Source organism: Euphorbia lathyris, chromosome 6 (genome assembly GCF_963576675.1).
Source record: "Euphorbia lathyris chromosome 6, ddEupLath1.1, whole genome shotgun sequence".
Classification (NCBI taxonomy): Eukaryota; Viridiplantae; Streptophyta; class Magnoliopsida; order Malpighiales; family Euphorbiaceae; genus Euphorbia; species Euphorbia lathyris.
The window spans coordinates 42,811,767-42,818,544 of record NC_088915.1 but is presented as its reverse complement, the minus strand read 5'-3'; the positions used below and the strand labels follow the sequence as shown (position 1 = coordinate 42,818,544).

Here is a 6,778-nt window from a genome sequence, read left to right as displayed (position 1 = left end):
CTTCAATTCCTTAGTCCGATTTAGTTCCTGCATATTTGTACAAATATGAGATCCACATCCGGTATCAAGTACCCAAGATTCAGACTGTGAAATTGTATTTATTTCAATATAAAACATACCAGATGTTGAAGCACCATCTTTTCCCTTCTTGAGGGAGGCTAGGTACTCCTTGTAGTTCCTTCTCCAATGCCCGTCTTTACCACAGAAGTGGCACTCTCCTTTGGGCTTCTTCACTTCCTTTCCCTCAGCTCTAGTAAGCATGACCCTCTTGCCTTTCTTGGAATGTTTAGGATTGGGAAAATTCCCTTTCCTCTTCTTTGATCCCTCAATGACAAGAGCCGGTATTGCCTTGTCTTTCTTCATATTGGGCTCAACTATCTTGAGCATGTTTGCAAGCTCTTCAAGAAAGGTTTGCAAGTCATTCATCTGGTAGTTCATGATGAACTGTGAATAACTCTCTGGGAGGGATTGAAGAATTAAGTCTACACTTAGTTCGTTATCCATCGCGAATCCAATACTAGAAAGCTTGGTAATATAGCCAATCATCTTGACACAATATGTCATTACAGATGTCCCCTCTTGCATCCTGCAACGATATAGCAATTTTGATATCTCGTAGCGTTCGCACCGAGTTTGTTTCCCAAACAACTCTTTCAGGTGCACGATGATGGAATAGGCATCCATTTCCTCATGTTGCCTCTGCAATTCTGGTGTCATCGATGCAAGTATGATGCATCCCGCATGATCGTCATCAGCCTTATGCTTCTGGTAAGCATCGATCTCTTCGATGGGAGCATCATCAGCTGGGATAGGGGATATCGATGTATCAAGTACATACCCTATCTTATCGAACTTCAAAACGATTTTGAGGTTACGAAACCAGTCGATGAAGTTTGAACCGTTCAACTTGTTATCGGTAAGTATATTTTGCAGATTGGTTTTAGTCATGATTTTAAGAGTGTTTTAATTTAACCTGTGTTAAGCCCAAAATATACCTAAAATATCATTAATATTTTCATCAGTTTTGCTTCGAATTCGTGTTGTTTATGTATATTTTAGAATACTTTTACTTTTGAATATGTTTCTTTCTTGCTAGGTACATAAATATTTGGTAAAATCCAAATAGGAAGGAAAAGAGGTTAAAAACAGACGAAAAACCCTACAAAAGGAGTCAAAGACGACGAAGATCAAGCACGCCAAAACGAGGACGAGGACGAAGTCAAAGACAATGGAAATTACTCCGTGTCGCGACCGAGAATCCTCCATTCTCGGTCGCGACACGCGTCGCCAGCTTCTCCCCTTGACATTTCGAAGGCTAAAATATTTGCTCCCACATTCTCGACCGAGAATTTACATTCTCGGCAAGTTCAGAAATTCCTGGAGAGCTATTCATACACATTCGTTTTCGACGAAACGCGTTCGTTCGGGTGGATAGAAACGTCCCTTCACATAGGATACGACCCTTCACAACGGAGACGACACTTCAATCACGACTCTTCAACATCTATAAATAAAGAGTTGATGGAGAGTTGGAGATATATAGAAAAAAGAGAAGATTAGTATAGAATTAATGCAGAAATTCTGAGTCAAGCGATTCAGAGTTAGAAGTTCGATTCTGTAAAAAGCAATATGATGTACACACATTGTTTATTAAATAATTACAAACACAGTAGCATTTAGATTTGTTCATATTAGTTTACATTTTGGTAGTAGCCGACCGTATCTCTATTACGAAGTTACAACGAGAAGATTTAGTAGAGGATCCGCCCCTGAGCCTAACAAACTCTAACGAAACCCAAGGAAAGGATTGACAACCCGTTCACTTGCAAGCCGTCAAAAGTTGCCATGCTTCTTATTCTCTGTAAACTTGTATCAAATTCATATTTCATCTAATAAAGTTCATTCTATTCGATAGATTTTTATGTAGCACTTTGGTAAATGATCCGAAGTGAGTTCTGGTGTTTTCATTACAACGTAGTTGAATTCAAAATCTTTACAAAGAAACTTTGTTGAAAACTTAGGCAAATTGATATCATCAGTAGAGTATCAATTTGGTTAAGGTAGAAATCTAACCCGACCGTAGGAGGATTGACTACAGTTCAAAGCCTTAAAATTAGAGGAATCGACGTTTATTTCATTGTTATAATTTATACAAAGTTTAAAGTTGTTTTCTTTGCTTAATGCAAACAAATACATTTGTTACTTTTCTAAAGAACTAAACGTTTCTGTTTTGTAAATTTATCCCTAAATCAGAAGTGATTTCTAACATTTGTTATACTCTAATCTAATTCTTATTCTAGTGATAACAACCCAAATTATTCTTGAATAAGGAATAAGGGAAAATAAATAGAAATAATGGCAATTAATAGCTATTAAAGGGGAATAAAGACTTGCCTGTTTGAATACCTCAACTCTGAGGGTTTCAATGCTAAATGCTGGGATTAATGGAGAATTGATAGCAATTAAAGATGAGTAATGACACAACTCTTCACCTGCTTCCCCATTAATGCTGAAGGTTACAAAAACCTATATAAATACCCCAGCTTCCTAGGATCAAAGGTACACTTACTGATTCTCTACTTTTGTGCTTACAGTTTATTCTCAGAAATATTACTGACTTTGGCATCGGAGTGTCCCCGGCCGATCCCAACGGCGCCTCACAGGGAAGTGCTCCGATCAAGGATTTTTCCACAAGTTATCAATTGGTGCGGTGATCGTGGATCTCTAACAAACAGAAGATCACAAAATCTTGATTGTATAGAGTTTCACAAAGAACAAAATAATGGAGTCAATGGAATAGAAATCTCAATCTCAAACTTTGGCTCAATCAATACATCAAATCTATCCAAAGATAGGCTTCTCTATAGATTGGTGGGAAAGAGTTTTCTACATTAAATCTGGAGTTTTATGATAAATAAGATAAGTTTCCTACCCTTTCTTATTCCATTTTTAATTAAAGAAAATTGAAATTTCTTACCTTTATCAAGTGCTATGAATATCGTTACATGTTATTATGATAAATCTAATAAACTATGAAAGATGAAGTCATGGACACAAATCTTTCATTAAATCTTGCATGCTTACTATGCCCTCATATTTTTATGCATGACAAGTGTAATATGATATTATCATTGAATTAGTACAAAACGCATGTATAAGACCCGTAATCTTGAGATTTACAAAAAAAATTCATCCATTCAATGTGATTTTGTCATTTGATATTAAAATATCATAAAAGGGCTCATGTAATTACATATGATTTAGATCTGGTCGGTCTTTTGAATGAACATGCATATAACTATTAGAAGAAATTACAAAAAAATCATATTTGGTTTTTTCTTTTACAATTCACCATCTATATATGGCTTTTCTCCTATATAGTACTTTTAATATCAGAAATTCATATTTTTGAATATTGTTTTGTCAAACAGTTATTTCATTCCCTTTTTTACAAGGATGTGTCTATTCATATTAAAACTGTTTATTTGACATTGTTAGAATTTCTGTTACCAACACAAGAGACTTGAAAATATTGAGTCTATTTGTAATTATCCTGTAATTGTCCCTAACTATTAAGGCCATTATGGGCTGATGAATTGCCAAATTGGATAAACAAAACTTTCATGTCCTGAGCTAACTACAAAATAGTGCAAGTGTCGGTTTCAGATCAGAACATTAATTTATGCAAAATTCTTAGGATATACATGAGAATTCCTTAAAGATTGGAGGATTGTATGTGAAGGTAGGTGAGAGTGGATTTTGAGTAAATTTCCTTACACTCCAAATTGGAGGAGAATCATGGTACATGTATTTTTCTTCCAAAATTACCCTTTCTCTTTTATTTTATTCGTACAAATGAAATGATATAAGAGTAATTTTATATATAACTATATTATAAAATCATCACTTACCTTTCTTTAATTACACCTCATTCAAATGCGGCTTTAATGATCTCTGAATGCCATTAATGTATGGATGCACAATATTAATTGCAAGTAAATAGCAACTATGTAAGATATCTTACCCAATATAAAATGTCATAACTTTTATGACATTTAAAATAAATATGCTATCTTGGATATTAATGCGCATTGAAATACAAAAGGACATTATTCTTAAACCATTCTCATTATGGTTATTTATTAAGAATTCATTATGATATTCATGTGCAGTAGCAATCTTTATGGTTATGACCGTTATACGTGATATTATTATTAAAACAAGCACGATTAAAATTCTATTATGAATTTGTTTGACATATAATATTTACTCAATTTTATCCTTTGACTAAGTTCATTCTAGAGTCAGGGACCAACGTGAAGGAATTATTAAGTTGATTCCAAGATGAACTAAAAATTCCATAAAGAGACATTGCATTATACATGATATTTGCCAACAAGGCCAATGCAAACAGTCTTTTGCTATGAAGTATGTTCCATGGATCAAGTCATTGATCCCCAAGGTAAGTAAATATAGTTTTTATGCCTTACCACAATCTTTTACTAATGGACAGGGTATGCCCCACTTCTGGAGTTCTTTCAGTGCTAACCCACAGGTACAAGGGAATTGCTAATAATGCAACCAGTGCCCAACACTAGCATGAAAAATAAAGCTCAATCCAGAGAAGTGTATATTCAGAGTCACTTCAGAAAAATTCCTTGACTATGTCATTGGCCAAAAAGGAGTTAGAGCAAATCCAGATAAATCCCTATGAGGCAAATGGCGAAAAGGGTGCCTAAATAAAAGCCCTACGAGGAGAAAGGTGAAAAGAGCGCCTAATGAAAGCTCCACAAAGGGTGAGAAAGATCCAAAGGTTGAACAAGCGGATCATCGTACTAGGAAGATTGTCAACAAGCATTTCAAGGTACAAAACAATTCCTAGCAGAACCACCCTTGATGAGCAGAGCAATTTGAAGGGGAGACCTGCATTTGTATCAATCTGTCATGGATAAAGCTATGTGCACCGTGGTTATTCAAGAAGAAGAAGGTCAGCAGTTCTCCATCTATTATGTTAGCAAAATGTTGAAGGATGCAGAGACAAGATATTCGAAGCTAGGTAAAATGGCTCCCACGGTTGTGACAACATCCATCCGCGTTAAACCATATCTCCAAGCATAACCTCAACATGATCGAGATCAAGATCAAGAGCCAGGTTCACCATCACGATTCAACATTGAACACACGGATGATGAGATTAAAAGGCGAGTACATGTCGCTCTGGATAGATAAGGAATAAGGGAAAATAAATAGAAATAATGGCAATTAATAGCTATTAAAGGGGAATAAAGACTTGATTGTTCGAATACCTCAACTCTGAGGGTTTCAATGCTAAATGCTGGGATTAATGGAGAATTGATAGCAATTAAAGATGAGTAATGACACAACTCTTCACCTGCTTCCCCATTAATGATGAAGGTTACAAAAACCTATATAAATACCCCAGCTTCCTAGGATCAAAGGTACACTTACTGATTCTCTACTTTTGTGCTTACAGTTTATTCTCAGAAATATTACTGACTTTGGCATCGGAGTGTCCCCGGCCGATCCCAACGGCGCCTCATAAGGAAGTGCTCCGATCAAGGATTTTTCCACAAGTTATCATCTAGCAATTTCAAAACCAAATCCAATTAAACGATTTTCCATATTATAAACCTTAAAAGTAAATTTAACCGATTCAAAATAAGTTTTTGTTAAAAAGCGTTCCCTGTGGGATCAATATCTTTTATTACTACAAGCATATACCGTGCACTTGCGGAAATCGATCAACAAGTTTTTGGCGCCGTTGCCGGGGAACACCAAAATTTTTGACACAAATTTAGATTTTTCATGTTTTAATTCGAATCTAGGTTTATTTATACTTATTCAAAATTTTATATTTTATTTATTTCAAATTACTAACATATTTATTTTTCAAAATTCTGTTTTGAAGGTAGTTTCGGTTCGTGCGAAATTTCAAGTTCATGCGCAGTTCTTGAAGTTCAGGCATTCCACCAAAACCGCTATACCCAGAAATTGAAAAAACGGTTAAAAAGAACAAGAAAGACAAGAAAAACAAAAACAATACTCCAATAAAAACCAGAGTTACTGAGCCAGAAATTATGGTTACACTTATGGATTACGCTAGGCCAGGAGTGGCCGATGTAACAAACAGCATAGTTAGACCCCAAATAAATGCAAACCAATTTGAAATTAAGCCAGCATTGCTTAATATGTTGCAAAATAACGTAACATTTTTCGGGTTGCCTAACGAAAATCCTAACACCCATTTGACAAATTTCTTAGAAATTTGTGACACTTTTAAAATAACGGATGTGACTGCGGAAGCAATCAAACTTCGCCTTTTTCCTTTTACTTTGAAGGATCGAGCCAAAGAATGGTTAACTTCTATGCCAGCCGCAACATTTGAAACTTGGGAGCAATTAGCCCAAGCGTTTTTATCAAAATATTTTCCTTTAGCGAAAACCGCAAGAGTCATAAAAGAGTTAACATTTTTTTCTCAAAATGATAATGAAACTCTTTATGAGGCTTGGGAACGTTTTAAAGAACTTCAACGTTTATGCCCACACCACCAATTACCCGCTGAACTTTTAATGCAAACATTTTATAATGGATTGAATCCTACAACTAGAGGTTCATTAGATGCTATGTCTGGAGGGTTATTCATGAAGAAAACATTAGCCCAAGCAAGAGAACTTTTAGAGGAAATGGCAATCAACAGTAGTATGTGGCCCGCGGAGCGTGAACATATACCAGTGGCGAAACCATCATCCTCAACTAC

General features: G+C 35.5%; 1 non-coding gene across 1 annotated transcript; it reads right to left on the bottom strand.

Annotated features, from left to right (window-relative positions):
• Positions 1-6,467: 6,467 nt before the first annotated feature.
• LOC136234541 (small nucleolar RNA R71) lies at positions 6,468-6,574 on the bottom strand. The gene has a single exon (XR_010691412.1). It is a non-coding gene; the product is annotated as a small nucleolar RNA R71 (small nucleolar RNA).
• Positions 6,575-6,778: the final 204 nt, after the last annotated feature.